The following is a 26,389-nucleotide window of genomic DNA, read 5'->3' as shown; positions in this document are numbered from 1 at the left end:
CTTCGGCCACTGCGTTTTCTGTGGTGAGAGGTAATGCCCGAATTTTGATATTCTCGGCACACTCTTGACCATGTGGATCGCGAAGTGTTGAAGTCTCTGTTACCGAAATGGTGTGTCCTTCTTTGCTTTGCTTTTGTTGATGAACATCAACAAAAGCAAAACGAGGATAATGGAATGTAGTCGAATTAAGTCGGGTGATGTTGAGGGAATTAGATTAGGAAATGAGACACTTAAAGTAGTAAAGGAGTTTTGCTATTTGGGGAGCAAAATAACTAATGATGGTCGAAGTAGAGAGGATATAAAATGTAGACTGGCAATGGCAAGGAAAGCGTTTCTGAAGAAGAGAAATTTGTTAACACCGAGTATAGATTTAAGTGTCAGGAAGTCATTTCTGAAAGTATTTGTATGGAGTGTAGCCATGTATGGAAGTGAAACATGGACGATAAATAGTTTGGACAAGAAGAGAATAGAAGCTTTCGAAATGTGGTGCTACAGAAGAATGCTGAATATTAGATGGGTAGATCACATAACTAATGAGGAAGTATTGAATAGGATTGGGGAGAAAAGTTTGTGGCACAACTTGACCAGAAGAAGGGATCGGTTGGTAGGACATGTTCTGAGGCACCAAGGGATCACCAATTTAGTATTAGAGGGCAGCGTGGAGGGTAAAAATCGTAGAGGGAGACCAAGAGATGAATACACTAAGCAGATTCAGAATGATGTAGGTTGCAGTAGGTACTGGGAGATGAAGAAGCTTGCACAGGATAGAGTAGCATGGAGAGCTGCATCAAACCAGTCTCAGGACTGAAGACCACAACAACATGTCCTGTGCGTCTGGCTTCATCTGCCATTCCGCGTCCAAACTCTGTTAATTCCCTTGCTGCGACCATAATCACATTGGAAACAGTCTCACTTGAATCACCTGAGCACAAATGACAGCTTCCCTAATGCACTGCGCTTTTATACGTTGTGTAGGCAACACTACCGCCATCTGTATACGTGCATATCGTTATTCGATTACTATCGTCGCGTCAGTGTATTGTGTACGTCCTACACTGCAAAAGTGCTCCATGAGTTGATTTTACACTTGCTAATGGTACAGTAGCATGATACTCATGTTTTACCTAGGATTCCAAATGAGGTTCTGGTCTTAAATTCTAGCTTCTGATAAAGGGTCATTCAAATGAAAACGAGACAGATGGAAAAAAGTGAGTAAACTGTTTATTGGTTCTAATGGCTCTGAACACTGAGATCATCAGTCCCCTAGAACTTAGAACTACTTAAACCTAACCAACCTAAGGACATCACACTCATCCATGCCCGAGGCAGGATTCGAACCTGCGACCGTAGCGGTCGCGTGGTTCCAGCCTGAAGCCCCTAGAACCGTTCGGCCACACCGGCCAGCAAATTGTTTATTATTTCAGACGTAATCGTCGTATCTGATATTACATTTACATCTCACTCTGCGACAAGACGGTCAGTGCCTTCATGGGGAAAATGCTTGCCACTTCCTGCAGAACCCCGATTGTACCCAGGCGTGCACCTCTTTGTCCGCAGTAAATAGTCGGCCACGAATGTCTTTTTTTCTTTTTCAGGGCTCCAAAAATATGTAAATCGCATGTTTGTCTGAAAAGAACGAAGCTCTAAAACAGTCTGCGAAGCTCTTTTGTATGAGGAATGAAAATATTTTATACCAGATACCTTCAGATTATCAAGGATTGTATTGTAGGCAACAGAATAAAAAGCGTGGGGAGAGGTCGGGACTGTATGGAGGATGAGTTAAGACTTACCAGGAAACTTTTGCAGCGTACTGGAAATTATCGGTCCGTCCACATGTTGCTGAAGTTGTTTCGACTATGCTGCACAAGTTTCGCTGGGAAGCTTTTACTCCTGTCCATACAGTCCCCATCTCTCGCCATGCGATTTTCGTATTTCTGGAGACCTGGAGAAAGACATTTGCGGCCGTCGATTTGCTTCGGTCGGATTAGCTGCAAGCCTGGATACAATCATGATTCCGTCGGCAACAGCAAACAGTTTTCCACGAAGGCACTGACAACCTTGTCTTACAGTTGGATAAATGTATTAAAAGTTACGGCGATTACTTTTGAAATAAATAACACTTTACTTACTTTCTTGTTTTCATTTGACAGTCCCTTATAATAGTGGCAGGTATGGGTAAAAGAAATTTATTATAGGTATCGGTCAAGGCACAGTAGACTGCATTTACTCAGAAGTATTAAGATCCTTGGGGAAACTGACCACGAGAAAAGTGTTGCGCCTGGTATGTAGGATATGAGACAGACGGTGTAACCTCAGACTTCAAGGAAAATGTAGTAATCATAATACCAAAGATGACGCTAGGTGTTGTATTGCCGAACCATAAGTTTTAACATGTCTTGGCTGTGAAATAAATACATGAATTATCTACAGAAGGATGGAATGACTAGTGGCAGAAATTGAGTTCAGAAAGTGGAAAGTTGGTAAGGGGGGGGGGAGGGGAGATATGTTAGTTTAGGTCCTGGAGAGTTGTAGGGACATCAGAAGGAATACTCGACTTACGACCTGCACCGGCTTCGCATCGCATGGATAGCACTAAATACAGGGTGACACACGGGAGACGGACGGTTTTGAACTGCGTAGTACTGAGGCGTGGGAGGTGGACGTGGTGGGGATAGTTCTGATCCACACAAGACGTCATTTCATTCACTCAGTCATTATGGGGCAGTGGGACTTGCAACGTCTAGTGTTTTGTCTATGACAGTTTCGTGAAAAGTGGTGAGTCTGTTATTACTACGCAGCGATTGTTTCGTGCGCGGTTTAATGTCGGTCGACATGGAGCTGTCCTGAGCCGTAACACAATCCTCAGATGGGTGGAAAACTTCAGATCAACTGGAAACATACTGGATAAGAAGCATCCTGGCCCGAGACGCAGAGTAACGACAACAGAAAATGTTGAAATGGTAAGGCAAGCGGCAGTCAGAAGCCCAGGACGGTCAGCTAGGCGTCATGCTAGTGAGTTACGAATCAATAGTGAATCGGTTAGACGAATTTTGCAGAAAGAATTAAAATTCCATTACTACAAAAAGCTCATTGTCCAGCAACTTAAGGAAACGGATTTTGCTGTACGAGAAGACTTCGCTTACAGAATGCAAGTGATTTTGGGGTAGAATGAAAATGAAATTGTACTGATGAGCGATGAAGCTCATTGTCATTTAAACTGGACCGTGAATAAGCAAAACCTACGTTATTGGGCTCCAGAGCATCCATACCTTATCCACCAGCGTCCTCTACACTCAGAAGAAGTAAGTCTGGTGTGCTCTTGGCTCTGTTGGCATTTTTTTTTTTTTTAAAGAGAATGGGGCCACAGTTACTGTTAATTCGGTTTGTTACATTCGTATGCTTGAAACATTCTTGAAACCAGAACTAAGAAGACGACGAACCCCTTTAAAACGCGTTTGGTTCCAGCAGGATGGGGCAACATCGCACACCGCAAACACTTCAATGACAGTTCTTAGACGTATGTTCCCTGGCCGTATTATCTCACGTTCTGGCAATGTTCCTTGGCCTCCCAGACCTCCCGACTTGTCCGTATGTGACTTTTTTCTGTGGAGGTACCTTAAGAACTGTGTCTATAACCACAAACCACGAAATTTGGACGAGTTGAAGAATGCAATCATTCAAAAAATTGCTGCCATCCCTGCAGAGATTTTAGTCCGTGTGATGGAGGATTTTGAGAAGAGACTTGAGTCGTGCATTCTAAATGATGGACATCACCTTGACGACATTATTTTTCACAAATAACTTTGTTAACTAAAATGGCAAATAATGAGCTTTGATTTTGTGTAAATAAACATGCATTAATTTCAAAGTTGGCCGAGTATTATTTCATTAAAAACCGTCCGTCTCCAGTGTGTCACCCTGTATCTACGGCCGGTTGCCTTGTCTGGCGTAGGGCTCATTTTATTTACAAGTCATTGCGTTAGACAAAGTCAATAGATACCTGAGTATTGACTTCAAATTATAAGTTAAGCGGTTTAAACAGCACTCGCGAGGAAACTTCTCAGGAGGCACGACTTAATCGACAAACATCATCGTAGTTCATCCAGTTTGTACGAAATATTTATAAATTATGTATATACACAAACCTTCCTCGTGAATAAAAAAAATGGCTCTGAGCAATATGGGACTTAACATCTGATGTCATCAGTCCCCTAGAACTTAGAACTACTTAAACCTAACTAACCTAAGGACATCACACACATCCATGCCCGAGGCAGGATTCGAACCTGCGACCGTAGCGGTCGTGCGGTTCCAGACTGAAGCGCCTAGAACCACACCGGCCGGCTGCTCGTGAATCAGTCTACGCATTAGTGAAGGCCATATTAAAATCTCTACAGTAGTTCCTAAGTTTATTCTTCACATAAGACAGAAGAACGCCGCGGAAGACTAGAATTTATTAATATGTATAGATGATAAGTTGAAGGAAGCAAATCCATAATTACAGTATTTGTAGATTTAGCAGAAAAGCTTTTGACTGTGTTTTCTGGAATACATTCCTTGATATTCTGAGTGTAGCTAGGATAAAATATTTTCATTCCCCATACGTAAGAGCTTGACAGACTGTTTTAGAACTTCGTTCTTTTCAGACAAACATCCTAGTAGACTGTGTGTAGTGGCTTCGATTGACAGTATATTAGTAATTGCAGTTAATGACACTGCGAGAGCAAGAAAGAGGTCGGAGGAAAGGGAAGAAAAACAAGTGAATAGAATGAACTGTAACTTCGAGTACAGCACTGCATCGACGTTCACATCGGCTGCCGTTTACTCTCTGTTGAAATGACTGTGCGTTCTGTTTGCGGGAACGTAAGCAGTGTAGAGGAGACATCGCCACCGACAAAGTTACCGCGGAGGCAGAGTGTGAAGTGAGGGACGCTGCCGTTCGCCATTCATCTGTGCACGTGCGAGCAGACGATTCAGAAAGGCGCAGGTGCGGCGACGCTGTCGGCTGAAGTGTGGTTTGTCCGGCGCGCTGCTCGTTAGACGCGAGTATGTCGCCGCGGGCGGAATGGGAGCAGGGCAAGGCAGGGCACGGCAGGAGGTGCGACGGATCAATGCGGACGGGCAGCTCGGGGCATTCTGCACCCGGACACCCCTACCCCTACCGCCTCCCACCCTATTACCACTCAGCGGCACCGTATCCACTAGGCCCTGCCATAGTGTGTGCACGCTCGTCTCGTAGTAAAAGCGGCAGGCTTTCCGGTGGCGCAAACCACCTCATGCACATCAATAAGCCCTCTCTGTGCCCCCACTTAATTGTGTCGCGTAGCTTTTCGTTCGTGATGCTACGCTGCCCGAGGTCCCAACGTCCGCCTGGCCAAAGCTACATTTCTAGCAGCAAGGAACAATGAATTGGACGTCCACTTGCTCCGCTTAAAAGAACGTGACGGTATTTTACACTACTGGCCATTAATATTACTATACCACCAACATGACGTGCTACAGACGCGAAATTTAACCGACAGGAAGAAGATGCTGTCATCTGCAAATGATTAGCTTTTCAGAGCATTCTCACAAGGTTGGCGCCGGTGGCGACACCTACAACGTGCTGACATGCGGAAAGTTTCCAACCGATTTCTCATACACAAAAAGCAGTTGACCGACGTTGCCACGTGAAACGTTGTTGTGATGCCTCGTGTAAGGAGGAGAAATGCGTACCATCACGTTTCCGACTTTGATAAAGGTCGGATTGTAGCCTATCGCGATTGCGGTTTATCGTATCGCGACATTGCTGCTCGCGTTGGTCGAGATCCAATGACTGTTAGCAGAATATGGAATCGGTGGGTTCAGGAGGGTAATACGGAACGCCGTGCTGGATCCCAACGGCCTCGTATCACTAGCAGTCGAGATGACGGGCATCTTATCCGCATGGCTGTAACGGATAGTGCAGCCACGTCTCGATCCCTGAGTTAACAGATGGGGACGTTTGCAAGACAACAACCATCTGCACGAACAGTTCGACGACGTTTGCACCAGAATGGACTATCAGCTCGGAGACCATGGCTGCGGTTACCCTTGACGATGCATCACAGACAGGAGCGCCTGCGAAGGTGTACTCAACGACGAACCTGGGTGCACGAATGGCAAAACGTCATTTTTTCGGATGAATCGAGATTCTGTTTAAAGCATCATGATGGTCGCATCCGTGTTTGGCGACATCGCGGTGAACGCACATTGGAAGCGTGTATTCGTCATCGCCATACTGGCGTATCATCCGGCGTGATGGTATGGGGTGTCATTGATTACACGTCAGGGTAACCTCTTGTTCGCATTGACTGCACTTTGAACAGTGGACGTTGTGTCAGATGTGTTACGACCCGTGGCTCTACCCTTCATTCGATACCTGCGAAACCCTACATTTCAGCAGGATAATGCACGACCGCATGTTGCAGGTCCTGTACGGGACTCTCTGGATACAGAAAATGTACGACTGCTGCCCTGGCCAGCACATTCTCCAGATCTCTCACCTATTGAAAACGTCTGGTCAATGGTGGCCGATCAATTGGCCTGTCACAATACGCCAGTCACTACTCTTGATGAACTGTGGTATCGTGTTGAAGCTGCTTAGGCAGCTGTACCTGTACACGCCATCCAAGCTCTGTTTGACTCAGTGCCCTGGCGTATCAAGGCTGTTATTACGGCCAGAGGTGGTTGTTCTGGGTACTGATTTCTCTGGATCTATGCGCACAAACTGCGTGAAAATGTAATCACATGTCAGTTCTAGTATAATATATTTGTCCAATGAATACCCATTTATCATGTGCATTTCTTCTTGGTGTAGCAATTTTAATGGCCAGTAGTGTACATATCGAAATGATCGACCACCTAGCAAAGACAGGCATTATTGAAGGACAGTTTCTCACACTGATTTAAAACCTACGACAGAGAAGGATGTTTATCGCGCCTGGAATCATGAATGGCATGTATCTCACCAACATCAGGGCAGACACCTAGCGACCATACAACCGGATATCTCACTTCGACCATGGTTCGGCTGTGTGAAGTACAGTAAACGTCATGTGACATCCATCATTCGTATGATGCTGGGACACTGATTTTAGCCTGCAATTTTACATCCGATAGAAATTGTATCTTCTGGACATTGTGATTAGAATCAAACTGACGTGACCGGTCTAAACCGTGTTGTACTGGCATGCACGAAGTGCAAGGAAGCACAAGAATACTGCACAGGAAACTGGTTGCAAGGAGTTTCCCTTACGTTCGAGTGTTACCTCCTAACTCGACAGATCCAGTGTAAATAAGTACAGTTTCAAACAGAATATTTAAAAGCAGATTATTTATAGATTTAAACTTGGTATCGTAAGCCCACGTGGCTCAAGTAATCTTATGGAACCAGCTGGCTACAATAATGTGCATATTTCAAATTAAGAGTTTGCTTGTAGATGAAGGTATTGTTCATTTATACATTTTTCTTATAATTGAGAGCTAATATGTGCATATGTAACGAAGGCGAATAACGTGCTCCATATGAAACCATTGTAAGAATACACTTGGGACATAATGTTGTCTCCTCAGTACATTATACTGCCCACAAAATTTTTATGGTACTCATTACAGTTCAACTATTTCTGGCTGTATAGTCAATGATGTCTAAAGCCAAAATAAATAAACAAATTTCCATAAAATTTATTTTAATGGCTTTTCTGCAGAATCAACTATGTGATTAAAATAAGGGTTCCCATTTAAAGTAAAAACTATTTTTACTCTATTTCTATAGAGTGCTGTGCTTTCTAGAAGGATAATGAAAACAAGTTTCTTTTAAAAGTTCCTATGTACAGGGTGTCCGAAAAGTCTTTCCCTTATTACATAAATTGATAACTCAGGCTAGAAGTAAGATACAAAAATGAAACTGGTGTCTAATTGTCTACAAACTATCAAAGTTTCTCTCACACATCAGTCAATTTCCACATGAGCACCCTTGGTAGCACGTAGCACATCTAGGCGATATTCAATTTCCGTCCACTCATTAGCCAACATCACTGGAGGGATCGATTCAACGACTGTGGTTATCCGTTGCCGCAAGGTTTCAAGATCTGGTTCACGTGTTCGGTAGACCTCGTCCTTGACATAAACCCATAAAAAGAAGTCTAATGGGATTATGTCAGGAGAGCGTGGAGGCCAAACCGTTGGCCGATCACGACCAATCCATCGCCCAGGAAAGGTCATATCTAGATAGGCACGGACGTCCAAACCCGAATGAGGCGGTGCACCGTCTTGCTGAAACAAGACATCGGGTTGATACTGAAGCAGCTGAGGAACAGCATACAGTTGCAACATGTCCAGATACACTGCAGATGTGATGGTAGCCTCAGCGAAGAAGAATGGCCCGATAATTCGATCGTGCAATAGCGCGCACCAAACATTCACCTTTGGACTGCCTCTGGTGCACTCCATGACCTCGCCAGGGGGTTGTGAACCCCAAATGCGCACATTATGGCGATTCACTACTCCACTGACAAAAAAGGTCGCTTCGTCGGAAAAGGCAATTCGTCTGAGATAACCATCATCGTCCTCAATACGTGATAGCATTTCGACGCAAAGTCATATCTACGTGTACTGTCATTGGGCAACAAGGCCTGAAAGATTTGCACTTTGTATGCACGAAAGAATAAACGTTTGTGTAAAATGTCATGGAGAGAGCTTTTTGGCATCCGTAATTCACGTGAAGCCCTGCGCACCGATTTCTTCGGACTTCGCAGAAAAGACTGCCTTACAGCTTCCACCCTGTCTGCTGAGGTTCTTGGTCGGCCAGACCTCGGAAGGTCAGCAACCGATCCTGTGTTTTTGCACTTGTCATACCAGGCTTTAATGCTCTTGACATCCGGTGGATTCCTTCCAAATGTTGTCTGGAAGTGTCTCTGCACTGTGGTTGGTGATCGTGTCTCATGGTGCCACAGGACACACTGTGCCTTCTCTTGATTGGTTAACATGGCTTCTTGGGCACTGCACCTCATCCACTACTTATGTACCGTGAACCTAAAACAGAAAAAAAACTTTGATAGTTGTAAACAATTCGACACAAGTTTCATATTTGTATCTTACTTCTAGCCTGAGTTATTAATTTATGTAATCAGGGAAAGTCTTTTCGGACACCCTGTATTAACAGTAGAGTCATAATATGTAATAAAAAGTTGTTTCCCATGATAAAAATAAGGTGACCTGATTTTCAGGGGTTTAATGTCAATTAGGATGAAACTAGTGTGATTGCCTTGTGACCTTTTTAGATGGATGTACGATACGTCTCCACCTACTCTTCTTCAAAGATTAAGTGGCCATAAGCCACGGAAAAGGTTCTTCCATTGGAAGATGTGCCGTGTGTAACACCCGAATGTTGCAGCTATATGTGTATCTACGTTTGCAGTGCGCAAGCCACTTGACGGTGAATAATGGAGGGTGCTTCGTGTATCACAATCACTTTCCCCTTTTCTGTTCCAGTCGCGAATCGTTCGCGGGAAGGACAATTGCCGGTAAACCTCCGCGTGAGCTCTATCAGTTCTATCTGGTAAGGATCCCAGACACACGAGTAATATCAAAATATTGGTCGAACAACGGTTTCGTAAGCTACCTCCTTTGTGGGGGACTATATTTCTTGAAGAGTCATCCAACGCATCTCACACAAGGGGAAGGCCTCAGACACTACCAACCGATTCGTCTCATATTTGGCAGGTCGCCAGTGTACAGCCTTTAATGAAAGACTAAGATATTTTGGCTCAACAGCCCCCCGTGTCTGAGAAAACTACTCCTAAAGCTCATGAGATTCAATCGACTTAGAATTGACGGAAGCAATGGATAATTGGAAAATAAGCATTTTTCATCAGTATACACTGAGGTGCAAAAGTCATGAGATACCTCCTAGTGTTCTGTCAGACATCCTTTTGCCCTGTGTAGTGCAGCAACTCGACGTGGCGTGGACTCACTTGGTCACTGGAAGTTCTCTGAAGAAGTACTTAGTCACGCTGCCTCTACAGCCATCCATCACTGCGAAAGTGTTGCCGGTGCAAGATTTTATGCACGAACTGACCTTTCGGTTGTGTCCCATAATTGTTCGAAGACATTCATGACAGGCGATCGGGGTCGCCAAATCATTCGCTCGATGTGTCTAGAATGTTCTTCAGACCAGTCATGGGCAGTTGTAGCACGGTGACTTGGCGCATTGTCATCCATGGAATCCATGAATGGCAGCAAATGGTCTCCGAGTAGCCGCACATAACAATTTCCAGTCAATGAGCGGTTCAGTTGGACCGGAGGATCCAGTCCATTCCATGTAAACACAGCCCACACCATTGTGGAGCCACCACCAGTTTGTACAATGCCTTGTTGACAACCTGGGTCCATGGCTTCGTGAAGTCTGCGCTACAATCGAACCCTCCCATCAGCTCTTACCAACTGAAATCGGGATTCATATACCAAGTCACGGTTTTCCAGTCCTCTCGGGTCTAACTGATTGGTCACGAGCCTAGAAAAGGCGCTGCAGGCGATGTCTGCATCTACATCTACATGGTTACTCCGCAATTCACACTTAAGTGCCTGGCAGAGGGTTCATCGAACCAATTTCATACTACTTCTCTACCATTCCACTCTCGAATGGCGTGTGGGAAAAAGGAACACGTTAATCTTTCCGTTCGAGGTCTTTTTTCTTTTATTTTATTAGGATGATCATTTCTCCCTACGTAGGTGGGTGTCAACAAAATATTTTCGCATTCGGAAGAGAAAGTTGGTGATTGAAATTTCGTAAATAGATCTCGCCGCAAAGAAAACCGGCTTTGTTTCAGTGACTGCCACCCCCACTCTCGTATCATATCAGTGACATTCTCATCCATATTGCGTGATAACACGAAACGAGCTGCCCTTCTTTGCACTTTTTCGATGCCCTTCGTCGATCCTACCGCGCAGCAATATTCCAGCAGAAGACGGACAAGTGTAATGTAGGCTGTCTCTTTAGTGGGTTTGTCGCATCTTCTAAGTGTTCTGCCAACAAAGCGCAGTCTCTGTTTCGCCTTCCCCACAATATTATCTATGTGGTCTTTCCAATTTAAGTTGCTCGTGATTGTAATTCCTAGGTATTTAGTCGAATTGACAGCGATTTGTGCGATTTATCGTATACTCAAAATTTATCGGATTCTCTTAGTACCTAAGTGGATGACCTCGCAGTTTTCATTGTTTAGTGCTAATTGTCTCTTTTCGCACCATACAGAAATTCACTCTAGATAGTTTTGTAATAGGAGATGATCGTCTAATGATTTTACTAGACGGTAAATTACAGCGTCATCTGCGAGCAATCTAAGGGGGCTGCTTAGATTATCACCTAGATCATTTATATAAATTATGAACAGCAGAGGGCCTATGACACTACCTTGCAGAAAGCCAGATATCACTTCTGTTCTACTCGATGATTTACCGTCTATCACTAGGAACTGTGACCTCTCTGAAAGGAAATCACGAATCCAGTCACACAACTGAGACGATACTCCATATGCACGCAATTTGGTTAATAGTCGCTTTTGAGGAACGGTATCAAAAGCCATCTGGAAATCTTCGAATATGGAATCGATCTGAGATCCCTTGTCGACAGCACTCATCACTTCATGGGAATGTGTCGCACAAGAATGAGATTTTCTGAATCCGTGTTAGGTATATATCAATAAGTCATTTTCTTCAAGGTGATTCATAAAGTTCGTGCTGTTAGCAAAGGCGTTCGCGTCGGTCGTCTGCTGCCATAGCCCAGTAACATCAAATTTCGTCGCACTGTCCCAACGGATGCGTTCGTAGTACGTCCCACATTGATTTTTGCGATTATTTCACACAGTGTTACTTGTCTTAACACTGAAAACTCTACGCTAACGCCGTTGCTGTCGGTCGTTAAGTGAAGGCCGTAGGTACCTGCGTTCTTCGAGGTGAGAGGTAATACCTGAAATATGGTATTCTCGGTACAGTCTTGACACCGTTAATTCCTGTCGTGCGGCGAGAATGACGTCGAAACCTCAAATGAATCACCTGAGTACAAATCACATCTCCGCCAATGCACTCCCCTTTTATACCTTGTGTACGGGGTACTACCGCCATCTCTATATGTGCATCCCATTACTTGTATGTACCCAGAAGATAAGGATTGTTCAACGAAAGTGCCGATGGCGTAGCGCCAAGGGCATGTGGCTGCGGAGCAGATAACCTGTGTTAGATTCTTAGTTGCATTCTGCAGTTAGTTTGAATTTGTATTTTTTTCCTTTTTTAAATTGGTAGGCATAGGGGATTTAATAACTTAAGTAAAACAATTAGGAATAATGTGAAGGTAGACAAATTTCTCAAACGACTTGGATTTGTAAAGAATTAAAAATTTAATCATGGTAGCTTTACAACGGCCCTTTCACTCAGTCTGTTACATGTCAATGTCCTCATAACAACCAGATGGGATAGTACTTATTTAAACATTCGAAGCAAATATACTCTGGACAGCAAGAACATCTAGTGAATGCAATCTTCGCTCAACTGCATCGTTCCTTCCGAAGATTCGGAGGAACAGAAACTTGGTTTACATGTAAAAAAATACTGCTGTTTTGGGAATTAATTTTGATGCTTACCAACCGCATGCTACAAAGTTGTCTGAAAAATTGATGCTGAAAGTTGATCATGAATTATGCTGCATCCGCGCAGTTTTGCAATTCCCGCTGGGTTTCCGGAAGCGGACTACAGTTTTGAAGCCTCGGAACTGAATTTTTAACTTGAGATAAAAATAAACATCGCATGGCTGGAACACAGGTGTGCAGTTTGGCGGTATTACTTCTACCGTGCAAGTTGGTTGACCTTCATTGTCTGTAAAGTTGTTACAGTACGTGACGGTATTAGTTTTTCCACCCTAGGATTCCAGTATGAGACAGAACTTATTATCGGCAACGTATGGTTTTAAAATGTGCTCAAGATATGTTTTGTAAATTGAATTCTTCAATTTTCTGGATTGAGAGCAAGTGTCGTAAACATTTTCTAACGAGTCGTTTAAACGATAGACGTCTTCTCTACCACGAAGACCAAATTAACCATTAGTTTCTTATAAATGTGAAGACACGTTTGGAGCAACAATTTTCCGTACACTGTGATGGAATATTGCGCCAGTACGAATGCGTTATTTTATGTACACTCCCAACAAGGGTTAGGTTTTCTCCTTTATGCGATAACGTGAATCGAATACTCGTCTTCGCAGTAGTCGTAATCGGAATTGTTTTCATACAGCGAGGCTTAACATTTTCTTTGCTTGTTCTAGTTGTTAAATTTGCCTACTTTGTTATTATTCCTTATTCATTTACTTACATTGTTAACCCTCCTATTCCTACCAGATCCGATGCGGAAAAAGAAAGGAAGCAGCTGGGAATAGAACACAGGTTATTGGCTTCCCAGCCATATGCCTTGGTTGCTACGCCATCGGCGCTCTCAATTAACAGCACATACCGTATGGGGACATACGCGGCAGTCGAAAAAGCTTCCTTCCTCAATTTCTAGGGAACGATGCCTCATATAAATTGGTGATAAATGCTCAGTTTTCGATTGTCTATCGTTTCCATCAATTCTGAGTCGATTGCGCGCCATGAAGTTAAGGTTTGGTTTTTTCAAAAAGCGGGCGGTGTTGAGCATAAATAAAGGGCGAGTCAAAAGTCCTTGGACAGCGTCATAAGTTGGAAGATTAAAGAGAAAATTGAAATGTGATGATGTGTGGGGCCGCAACTTTTGGAGTGAATGTCATTCATGGCCGCCATCTTTAAATCGGCCATATTGGATTCAAGTTTTTTTTTTTTTTTCACGGACACCAATGCCATAGTGTGGAGGGGCCCCATCGTGCTGAAAATAAGATGGGAAAATACCGTCAGCGTTCAGTATGGAAGGGAACACAAGGTCCTGCAGCAGCATCAGATACTGTGGTGCAGTTAAGCTGTTGTAAATGAAAAATGGTCCAATGATGAGGGTGTCACATATGCCACACCACATCATCACCTTCGTTGGACCATGTTCTCGAATTGGGGCCACCCAATTCGGATTTGCGCCACTACAGTATCGACAATTATGTCGATTAACCTCCGCGTTCAAAGTGAAATACGCCCCGCCGCTGAACAGTATGCCCTTGGCAAACTAAGAATCCACTTCGTGTTGTTCAGCAGCCCACAGGCAGAACTGCAACAGGCGATCAGGGTCATCCTCGTTAAGTCGATGTTGCATCTGCAGCTTGTAAGGATGCCACTTATTGGTGTGCAATATCCGGACAACGGAGGTTTGGCGTATTCCACATGCTAGGGCCACACGACGGGTACTTCGTTTAGGACTTTTCACAAACGACGCAACAACCGCAGTTCCAGTTTCCTCGTTGGTGGCAGCCCTCGGTCGCCCACTACGTGCCCTATCGTGAACAGAGCCCGTCTCCCGGAATTTGGTGATCACGTGAGCCACCGTGCTGTGCGATACGTGTTCTCTGTCTGGGTGCCGTCTGTTGTAGTCAGCTGCTATTGTTCGGTAGCTGCGTTCCCCTGATAGAAGTATGATTTCGATCTTCTGTTCACGTGTCAGACCCATTTTAGATCACCTGGAACAAAGAGAGACATTAGTCGGTATCAAGGTAACTTTGAACATAAATACCTTCTAAACTGTACAAGATAGACAAAAACAAATTACACCACTCAATTCCAGAGCTCAAGCGAGTGTTATTTGATATATCATACACCCCCCTTCCCATTTAAAAAAAAAAATTGACTTGAATCCAAAATGGCGGATTTCAAGATGGCGGCCATGAATGACATTCACTCCAAAAGTTGCGGCCCCACGTCAAACCTATGTTCCCATCAACACATTTCAATTTTCCCTTTAATCTTCCGACTTATGAAGGTGTCCAAGGACTTTTGACTTTCATTTTAGGCTGTGCACAAGCGACCTGGCAAATATGAGCCGAATCAGTCGGCCGTGACTGATGCCATCCACTTGTCAGACTGACATCTGCCTTAGCCGCGATTTATTTTATGTGGTCGTTCCCATTAAAGAGACCGGTACGCATAGCATGAAAGAATGAGTGAATTCCCATACTCCTTGACTGATCGTAGGGGAACGATGCGGGAGACCCGCACCGCCGTACTAGGCAAGGCCCTAGTTGAGCTCCGACCGTAATGGGGATGAATGATGATCATGAAGACGACACAACATCACCCATTCATTTCGAGGCAGGTGAAAATACCTGACCCCGCCGGGAATCGAACCCGGAACCCCGTAGTCGGGAAGCGAGAACGCTACCGCGAGACCACGTGCATGCTGCTAGATATTTTTGGAGATACGACACGAATGGCATGTTATCTGACAAGTGTTTGCAGACATGGCAGGTGTTCACGAGTTAATCAATCTTCAACGCGGGATGATAAAAGAAGAATACGCATGGGCAATGGTATGTCGAAGACTACAAAAGAATTTGGGTTTCCAAGATCAACAGCGTGGATCTTCAACATCGCAGAGACATTGCTTGCACACGCGAAAACGTCCGCACAAGCCGACCAAAAGTGTCTCACGAATGGACGTCGTCTCCACAGAGCCGTACCACGCGTTCATCAGTCTTCCGCCAGTCAGATCGCCACCAATTTGCCACTGTGTAAGAAGTCGCTCTCTGTATCCCATTCCCCTATCTGCGACCATGCGTAGTCGCTACCTCTGTGTGATACGGTATCTATGGACTACTGAACTAACTACGGAAGTAATGATCTCATCGATACATCTGCAGATACCATCTTATCACGCGACGCTCGAACTGAATAATGGTCGAATAATCGTTACCAGCTGATAAAGGTCGCGCCATTATCATGGACGATTCCCAACAAGAGATAAACTCTTAACAGTTTTTTTCTTCTCTTAGCCCACATGGTTATTACGAACTGTGTCTCGTCGGTGGAAAAAAAGGTGAACAGTTATGGTTACACCAGTGATTGGCTGAATTCCATTAATTGGGGATGGAAAAGGCGCGCGGAGTGGCCGCAAGGTTTGAGGCGCCATGTCACGGATTGCGCGGCCCCTCCCCCGGAGGTTCGAATCCTCCCTCGGGCATGGGTGTGTGTGTTGTTCTTAGCGTAAGTTAGTTTAAGTAGTGTGTAAGACTAGGGACCGTTGATCTCAGCAGTTTGGTCGCTTAGGAATTCACACACATTTGAACATTTTTGGGAAGGAAGGTCTTTGATAGCACTTACAGCGAATGCAGTTTGAATGGGTTATTTATGTGCTCCTCTCCCACGAGGTACTGCCGCATGCTTCAGTGCTTTGACCAAGCGACCTTGTTTCACGAAGAAGGTCGTGATGTCTTTGAAACATGACTCGAGCACTACAACCTCCTGAATGGAACAGATGTCCATGACAACGCTTTGTTTCTCAGCTGTTCTTCCCCACCTCCATTTGCATTAAATGCTTGCGAGCGAGCTCGGCTAGAGAGAATTCAGCCATCGAGAACCTCATACAGACAGCACCATCCGGAAAAGTAGTATTTGATCGGGCCACTGTTGTTGTGGTCTTCAGTCCTGAGACTGGTTTGATGCAGCTCTCCATGCTACTCTATCCTGTGCAAGCTTCTTCATCTCCCAGTACCTACTGCAGCCTACACCCTTCTGAATCTGCTTAGTGTATTCATCTCTTGGTCTCCCTCTACGATTTTTACCCTCCACGCTGCCCTCCAATACTAAATTGGTGATCCCTCGATGTCTCAGAACATGTCCTACCAACCGATCCCTTCTTCTAGTCAAGTTGTGCCACAAGCTCCTCTTTCTCCCCAATTCTATTCAATACCTCCTCATTAGTTATGTGATCTACCCATCTAATCTTCAGCATTCTTCTGTAGCACCACATTTCGAAAGCTTCTATTCTCTTCTTGTCTACACTATTTATCGTCCACGTTTCACTTTCATACATGGCTATACTCCATACAAATACTTTCAGAAACGACTTCCTGACATTTAAATCTATACTCGATGTTAACAAATTTTTCTTCTTCAGAAACGCTTTCCTTGCCATTGCCAGTCTACATTTTATATCCCCTCTACTTCGACCATCATCAGTTATTTTGCTCCCCAAATAGCAAAACTCCTTTACTACTTTAAGTGTCTCATTTCCTAATCTAATTCCCTCAGCATCACCCGACTTAATTCGACTACATTCCATTATCCTCGTTTTGCTTTTGTTGATGTCCATCTTATACCCTCCTTTCAAGACACTGTCCATTCCGTTCAACTGCTCTTCCAAGTCCTTTGCTGTCTCTGACACTAACTGGAACAAATTATAACGTGCCAAGAAGTTCCGTTTGAATACACGATCCCCTGCAGTGTGTAAAGTGCGACGAATGGGCAGAGGGATCTAACTTCACAGTCGGACCGTGAGAGGTTCCTGGGTTGCTCAGGTCAACATGGTTCATGTACAAACTTCCACGTGAACAAACAACACAATCACAGGTATTGCTAGCACATCTAAAAAATATCTCACCTATTAAGCAATAATGTCAGTAACTCTGAATGCTGACAAGCAGGACTGGACGTTCTAAAAGCACAGTCACGATGTGGGGTACTACGTTGAAATGAAATTGTATGAGAGTGTGGCATTATTGTCTGGGAGATCTCGTCTGGGGTAGTTCGATCGCCTAGTGCGTTTCCGTGATGATGACGGTGGTGGTGGTTATAACGCAACACAAAACAACACCTAGTCCCTGAGCTGAGAAAATCACCGACCCGGCTTGATTCACGAGAGGCGGCCCTGCTAGTGTAAAAGGAGGGGAGTACCGTGTTGTCAGTAGAGAAACAGAAACATAAGAATAGGTCGGTCAAGAGAACTCAGTGACTTCGAAGGTTGACTAGTCATTGGATATCATCTATTGGTATGTTTTATTGACATTTCAACCGTTGGAAAGCTGCCCGAGACGACTATTTGTGATGTTACTGTGAAGTGCAAACGCGAAGGAAGAACCACAGCTAAACCAAACGAAGCAGCAAATCTCCTATGCCGGCGGGAAGGACCTGTGGAGCGTTTAGGAGGGTTGTTGTAAAAAATCACTTGAAATCAGCGGAAGGAATAACTCGTTACGCATATCCCTTGGGAGCAATCTGTCATTGGCGAATAGGGAAACCTGCAGCCAAGACCGCTTGCTGTTTTTGTTTTATTACGCAGTGACCGGTTTCGGGAGAGTCTGCTGTCATTTATCGGATCTTCGGAAAAATAAATAACATGCATGCATGCCACGACTATAGTGAGAACACATTTTTTTCGCCCACATTAAACGACACCACGCTGGCTGGTCAGACAGATAAAAAAGAACATAAAAATTATCCACTGCACCACCTGTGTGCCCAGAAGTGGAGGTATGTGTTCAATTCCACTCGTGGGCATACAGGTGATGCAATGGATAATTTGGGTGTTCTTTTTTAGCTGTTTGTCAAGCCAACACGTTGTCGCTTGCTATGAGTGGAAAGTGTTCTCACTGTAGTGGTGGCATGTATGCATGTTAGCTATTTTTCCTAAGATTTGATGATGATGATGATGATAGCAAAACTCCCTCGAAACCGGTTATTGTGTAACAAAGAAAGCGATCTTGACTGCAGAAAGTTTCCCTATTCAGGAATAACCCGTTAGTTTCAAAGTGCTGCTAGCAGTCCAGCTGGCACAATGACTGTGCACAGGAAGGTAAAGAGAATGGTGCACAGTGGACGATTTAGCCGAGCCGTCTAAGGCGCTGCAGTCATGGACTGTGCGGCTGGTCCCGGCGGAGGTTCGAGTCCTCCCTAGGGCATGGGGGTGTGTGTGTTTGTCCTTAGGATAATTTAGGTTAAATAGTGTGTAAGCTTAGGGACTGATGACCTTAGCAGTTAAGTTCCATGAGATTTCACACACATTTGAACATACAATGGCCGAGCATGTGCTCATAAGCCAGGCATTTGTGGAGTCAATGGTAAGCGACACTAGGTGCGATGCAAGAGCAACGCCACTGGTCAGAGGATAACTGGAAATGGATGATCTGGAGTGACGAATCACGCTACACCCCGTAGCAATCCGTTGGAAGAGTTTGGGATTGGCGAATTTCTGGAGAACGTTAATGCCATCATGTGTAGTGCCATTAGTGAATACGGAGGACGCGGTGTTACGGCATGAGGGTGTTTCACGTGATTGCGGTGTGTTTCCCTTATTACGCTTAAAAAGAGACGCTGTTTGTGGAAGAATATGAACACATGTTATAGCATTTTGCACTGCGTACAGTAATGGAACGTTTCGCAGACGACTATTTGTTGATTCGGTATGGCAATGCACCTTGTCTAAAGGAGCATCTGTGAGGCTATGGTTTGTGGAAGTGAAATGGACTGGCGAGCCCAGAGTCCCAACACGAACCCAATGGAACACGTTTGGAATGATTAAGAACGGCGACTTCGCTCCAGACCCCAGCATCGACATTTTCGTCCACTAATAGGTGTCCTGTTACTTCTGATGAGATAATGTACGTTGAACTTGATTTTGAGGTTAATAAACTTTGTCCACTGTCTCTGAAAACAGCTGCAACGACAGTGCCCTTCAATATAATGTTTTTCCTAGTTTTGTTAGCTGTTTCCATAGTTTTCCTTACTAATGGGGGGGAGGAGGGGGGGAGACAATGGGGAAATGCTAAGTTCGGATACAAATAGGCAAATTATTAGGTTAAATTACTTCTTTCGTGTACTTCACCGTCTACAGTGCATTCGTAAAGTTTGTTGTGGTCTTCAGTCCAGAGACTGGTTTGATGCAGCTCACCATGCTACGCTATCCTGTGCAAGCTTCTTCATCTCCCAGTACCTACTGCAACCTACATCCTTCTGAATCTGCTTAGTGTAGTCATCTCTTGGTCTCCCTCTACGATTTTTACCCTCCACGCTTCCCTCCAATACTAAATTGGCGATCCCTTGATGCCTCAGAACATGTCCTACCAACCGATTCCTTCTTCTAGTCAAGTTGTGCCACAAATTTCTCTTCTCCCCAATTCTAGTCAATACCTCCTCATTAGTTATGTGATCTACCCATCTAATCTTCAGCATTCTTCTGTAGCACCACATTTCGAAAGCTTCTATTCTCTTCTTGTCCAAACTATTTGAAAACTTCTATTCTCTTCTTGTCTAAACTACTTATCGTCCACGTTTCACTTCCGTACATGGCCACACTCCATACAAATACTTTCAGAAACGACTTCCTGACACTTAAATCTATACTCTATGTTAACAAATTTCTCTTCTTCAGAAATGCTTTCCTTGCCATTGCCAGTCTACATTTTATATCTTCTCTTCTTCGACCATCATCAGTTATTTTGCTCCCCAAATAGCAAAACTCCTTTACTACTTTAAGTGTCTCATTTCCTAATCTAATTCCCTCAGCATCGCCCGACTTAATTCAACTACATTCCATTATCCTCGTTTTCCTTTATCTTGCCGTTTACAAAAACGCATTAATACAGGGTGTTCGAAAAATTTTCATCCGGTTTCGGATGACTGTATCAACATGATGGACGATAGAAACTTAGAGTAACTTGCAAACAGGATTACACAGTTTTTTATTTTCGAAACCACCACTCGATTATACAAGGGTACAAAATGGCTCTGAACACTATGGGACTTAACATCTAAGGTCATCAGTCCTCTAGAACTTAGAACTACTTAAACCTAACGCACAGCCATGCCCGATGCAGGTTTCGAACCTGCGACCGTAGCGGTCGCGCGGTTCCAGACTGAAGCGCCTAGAACCGCTTGGCCACACCGGCCGGCTACCAGGGTACAACTTTTACATGTACGCACATACAACCTTGGGTTGTTCCACGCCTAGAACGCATTCACAAAAATCTATTCGTTTTTGTTCATCACCACCATGAAGGACATGTAACAACTGAATGCCATATGGATTTAAACGAACATCGCCGCAAAATACTAGATAGATAAAATAGAAACGGCCAGGGCTCAGTTGGCACTAGGAGTTGACCTCTGTGGGCTACGTGCCGAAACACTTTTGAATGCACTCTACATCTTCAACGAGCACGCGTGTTCGCCTTGAGGATTGGCGCACTCGCGATCGCCTTGAGGATTGGCGCTTACATAAACAGAGGCTGTCTTGAAACTGCTGCTTCCCTCGTCGAATGCTCTGTGCGTTATGAATTGCAGTTTCATCCTCTAGACGAAAATCACACTGCACAGGTGTAACTGAATTGCGTCTATTAAAACGGAGAACACAAAGCGCATTTTGCTGGTTGTTATTGACTTATTGACTCGACACACACTAGACAGTCGACAAGTGAACCGAGAGACCTACAGACTACTTAACAGGTAGCGCCAAAATAAGCTTTTAAAGCCGGCCGCTGTGACCGAGCGGTTCTAGGCGGTTCAGTGTGGAACCACGCTGCTGCGACAGTCGCAGTTTCGAATCCTGCCTCGGACATGGATGTGTGTGACGTCCCTAGGTTAGTTACGTTTAAGTAGTTCTAAGTCTAGGGGACTGGTGATCTCAGATGTTAAGTCCCATAGTGCTTCCATTTGAACCATTTTAATCTTTTAAATTTGGTGCGTAAGTTAAAGTTCGGATGGACCTTTCGACCACACTTACAATGCAGGCAGCCTTAAAATTCATTGACATGGTCTGTGGCAGCCTCTGAATCCGTAAAGAGCAGAATCGAAGGGACGACGACGGCCGTAGCTGTGAGAGACTGGGTTACTGGCGGCAGATCTAACGGCAGATCCGCCGCGCTCTGTTTGGCTGACAGCTGCACCCGCCTCTATACAGAGCGGCACGACAGTAGCGCGAACCGCTGCGTGCAACAGCACGGCAATTATCGCGTGACCTTCATTTGGAAACGGGGAATACGTCACTCAGCAGGCTTACTGAGTGCTTTATCGCCTCTCACGCACTCGAAGGGAACTTAAGCGGTTGAGACATTACGTCTCCCTCTGAGCAGTGCAAATCAGTGTTAAAATCCACGTAGGAAGGACGGTACCAGCAAATGTACCACAACACGAGTTTCGTTAGCCGTTTTGTGGGAGGCAGAGCGGACAGTATTTCGGGCACCACCACATCTTCCCTTTCTAGCGCCATTCTCCAATGGTTTATGGATATAACTGCTGTGGGTGAACCTCTACATGAGCTTTCTCCTGTTTACTCCGTAGCAGTCATTTCGCGAAATGCATATTTTTTTTTTTTTTAGGAGCCTCCCCTCTCGGAATTTTAACAGTTAATTTCCTACTTGATGCACAACGTCTCTCTTGCACTGTTTAATGGGCATCTCCGTTATGTTCTCGCACTTAATAAGCGAGTCGGTGACGAAACGCATCGTTTTCCATTGGACCTATTATATCTCCTCTTCTAGTCCTGACTAGTGAAGGACACACACTGACGAGCTGTACTCAGGAACCGGTCAAACGAAAATTTTTTGGTTGAATTACAGTTATTTAGCATTCTTCCAATGAATCTCAACCTTTCAGCTTTTCCTGTAACTAATGTTAGGTCGCTCTGGGCGGATACTCCCAAGATATTTATCTGCAGTAGTGTAATCTAACTGTAACGGATATCTTCGTCTACTTATGCGTAATATATTACGTTTATTTATGTTGAGGGCCGACGGCCATTCCCTGCACCAAACGTCAACAAACAGCTTCCTGGAGCTTTCAGCGTTTTCCACTGAATTAGTCACATATACCACAAATAACAACGGCCTCATAACACACCACTGGGATGATCCCGTAGTTACTTTTCCTTTTTCCGCTTTCGTCTCATTAAGGAAGTCCTGGTTGCTGTCGCGAAGCTGATCCAGTACTCGGTGAAATAGTTTGTTCAATAGGCGATAGTGAGTCATTGAGTATGAGAAAGCCGGAAAAACACAGTACTGAAACGTTGTATATGTGGTGTTACAGAATGGTCCTGAAAAGTGGACCGATACGATAAGAAATGAGGAGCTTCGCTGCAGAATCAACGACGAAAGAAATATACACCGAACACTGACTAGAAGAATGAACAGGACGATAGAGCATGTGATAACACATCAGGGATCAGCTTTAGTAGTACAGGGGGGGGGGGGGGGGGGGCTGTAGAGGAACTTCAGGGGAACAAAGAAATTGGAATGTGTCCAACAAATAACTGAAGACGTTGAGGGTAATTTGGTACAATGAGATGAAGCGGGCCCCGTCGTTATCGACTGACCACCGTGTCATCCTCCGCCAATAGCATCGTTGGATACAGTATAGAAGGGGCGAAGTAAGAACACCGTTCCCATGCCCGTTGTTAGTTTTCGTGTCTTGGGTGCCGCCACGTTAACAAGCAAGTCAGAAGCCAAAGAACATCCTCACCCTCTCCCAAAAAAAAAGTGACCTTGCGCAACTGTACCAAATACGCGATGTACAGAAGAAACATTTTGCGATGTCGATGCTATAAAATATCTTTGATTTCCTAATAGCTTCAGTTTCCCAACATATCCATCGTGTTTTGGGAGGAATACTGTTTTTCTCAACTTCTAACAAAGTTAATCATTAGTACCATACGTTCTCGCTTCCCGCGCCCGGGTTCCCGGGTTCGATTCCCGGCGGGGTTAGGGATTTTCTCTGTCTCGTGATGACTGGGTGTTGTGTGCTGTCCTTAGGTTAGTTAGGTTTAAGTAGTTCTAAGTTCTAGGGGACTGATGACCATAGATGTTGAGTCCCATAGTGCTCAGAGCCAGCCATTAGTACCATAATATGGGAGCTCATAGTATTTATTAAAAACACTGTTTCGAAAGAGAGGTGCTTTCTATTGGACGACTGGCAGAGGAATAAAAATACGCGTTTGTCCGCGACAAAATCTGAAGGATGCACATCACTACTAGTGGAAGTCCTTCAGCGATATGTTGCCAGCCATTCTATCACTTTGACTGTATCATCGTATCCAACACGTTGTAACATGGTAGCGATATTCATATAAGATAGGATTTACCTGTAATTGGTCCATTTTCAAACACAATGCCTCTCCTGAATAATGTTCGTGTCGCTTTACTAAACAATCATTACCCCTATTATGACTCGATCTCATTCGTCGCTAGGCGAAATAATAATGGTTTTGCCACTGTTGGTATCACTGAGACGTTAAGGTGCGTTTACACGTCTGTGGCTTGCGGCTGTGCTTGCTTCATACCGCAGCTCGTGGTCGTGCGGTAGCGTTCTCGCTTCCTACGCCCGGGTTCGATTCCCGGCGGGGTCAGGGATTTTCTCTGCCTCGTGATGACTGTGTGTTGTGTGATGTCCTTAGGTTAGTTAGGTTTAAGTAGTTCTAAGTTCTAGGGGACTGATGACCATATATGTTAAGTCCCATAGTGCTCAGAGCCATTTGAACCATTTTTTTTTGCTTCATACGCAAGTAGAAGCACTTGACAACCCGCCTGGTATGGGGAGACTCCTGCGCCCCTTGCGCACAGTTCAGGGGCTTGCGTCACTTTGCAAACGTGCATGCGCCTTGTTGCCTCTTCGTGTGACAGCTGCATGCGCCTGGTGCACAGGGAAACTCGCACAGGTGCAAACACGTCTTTAGAATACGCGCGAGTAAAAGTTACTCACGCGCCTTGAGCAGTTTCGGCAGCGACCGTTTTCTACCTCAGGCTCCATTCCACTCCTCGAGCGTCTGCTACTGCCAAGCTACCCAAATTTTTAAAGTATTTTTTCATTTATTTAAATAACAACAATAAGTTAAGGACTCGTCTCGGTCCTTTTACTTTATAGTCGTTTTAGGTGAAGTGATTTACCATGCATTTAAAGCAAGCCTGATATTCAGCTTATCTTTGGTGGGGAAACAGCCTGCCCTAAATTCTCAGCGCCAAAGAAAGATGCAGAAAAATATCTCCATGTTCCGTATGGACTTCAGGGGCCGCTCTACATGTCATAAAGCGGGAAGCTTTATTTAGTTGCGTCTTAAAAGCAGTGATAACTTAGGTTGTCCTTGCCTTCGTGACAAGTAATTCTGAGTAAATCTCGTCACTAAGTTGGGTTGTATCAGCATAGCCACTTCCCATGGGGTAAAACAGAAGTAATATCCGGCGTTCCCCAAGGAAGTGTTATAGGCCCTCTATTGTTCTTGATCTATATTAGCGACATAGGAGACAATCTGAGTAGCCGTCTTAGATGCTGTCATTTACCGTCTTGTAAAGTCATCAGATGATCAAAACGACTTGCAAAATGATTTAGATAAGATATCTGTATGGTGCGAAAAGTGGCAATTGACCCTGAATAAAGAAAAGTGTGAAGTTATTCACATGAGTACTTAAAGAAATCAGCTAAATTTCGATTACGCGATAAGTCACACAAATCTGAAGGCCGTAAATTCAGCTAAATACTTAGGGATTACAATTACAAATAACCTAAATTGGAACGATCACATAGATCGTGGGTAGAGTGTGGGTAGAGCAAACCAAAGATTGTGATTCATTGGCAGAACACTTAGAAGGTGCAACAGGTCTGCTAAAGAGACTGCTTACACTACACTTGTCCGCCCCATTCTGGAGTATTGCTGTGCGTTGTGGGATCCGCATCCGGTGGGACTGACGGATGACATCGAAAAAATACAAAGAAGGGCAGCTCGTTTTGTATTATCGCAAAAGAGGGGTGATAATGCCACAGACATGATACGTGAATTTTAGTGGCAATCATTAAAACAAAGGCTTTTTTCGTTGGACGGGACCTTCTCATGAAATTTCAATCACCAATTTTCTCCTCCGATTGCGAAAACATTCCGCTGCCACCCAACTACATAGGGAGAAATGATCATCACTATAAAATAAGAGAAATCAGGGCTCGCACAGAAAAATTCAAGTGCTCGTTTTTCCCGCGTGCCGTTCGAGAGTGGAATGGTAGAGAGACAGCTTGAAGTTTGTTCATTGAATCCTCTGCCAGGCACTTTATTGTGAATAGCAGAGTAATCACGTAGATGTAGATGTATGGAAAAACTTGCTACGCAGTCCGCGGCTCGTGGTCCAGTGGTTAGCACTGCTGTCTCTAGATCCTATGGTCGCGCATTACAAAGGGGTGTCCGGATACTTTTGATCAGTAGTGTATTCTTCAGGTGTGATACACGCCGTACTGCGGTTTGCGGATTACAGGTGTAGGTGTTGCTATAAAAGAGGAGCACGATGTGCATAGGAAACATTGTCCAACCCGAGAGGGGAGGCTCGGTGATGAAATGTACTGGACTCGCATTCGGCGGTTCGAATCACGATCCTGCAACCCAGCTTTAGGTTTTCGTGGTTTCAGCTTATCTAGTAAAGCAAATGCTAGGAGGGTTCCAGGTCTATCCAGTAGAATGACTTTCGTAG

At 44.6% G+C, this 26,389-nt stretch overlaps 1 protein-coding gene across 1 annotated transcript in view; it reads left to right on the top strand.

Annotated features, from left to right (window-relative positions):
• LOC126251326 (DENN domain-containing protein 5B) overlaps positions 1–26,389 on the top strand; it is a 524,570-nt gene that overhangs the window by 70,778 nt on the left and 427,403 nt on the right. The gene's annotated exons all lie outside the window — the stretch shown is intronic.

Source organism: Schistocerca nitens, chromosome 4 (assembly GCF_023898315.1).
Source record: "Schistocerca nitens isolate TAMUIC-IGC-003100 chromosome 4, iqSchNite1.1, whole genome shotgun sequence".
Taxonomy (NCBI): domain Eukaryota; kingdom Metazoa; phylum Arthropoda; class Insecta; order Orthoptera; family Acrididae; genus Schistocerca; species Schistocerca nitens.
Note: the sequence above shows the minus strand (reverse complement) of the source record. Positions and strands in the feature narration are given on the sequence as shown.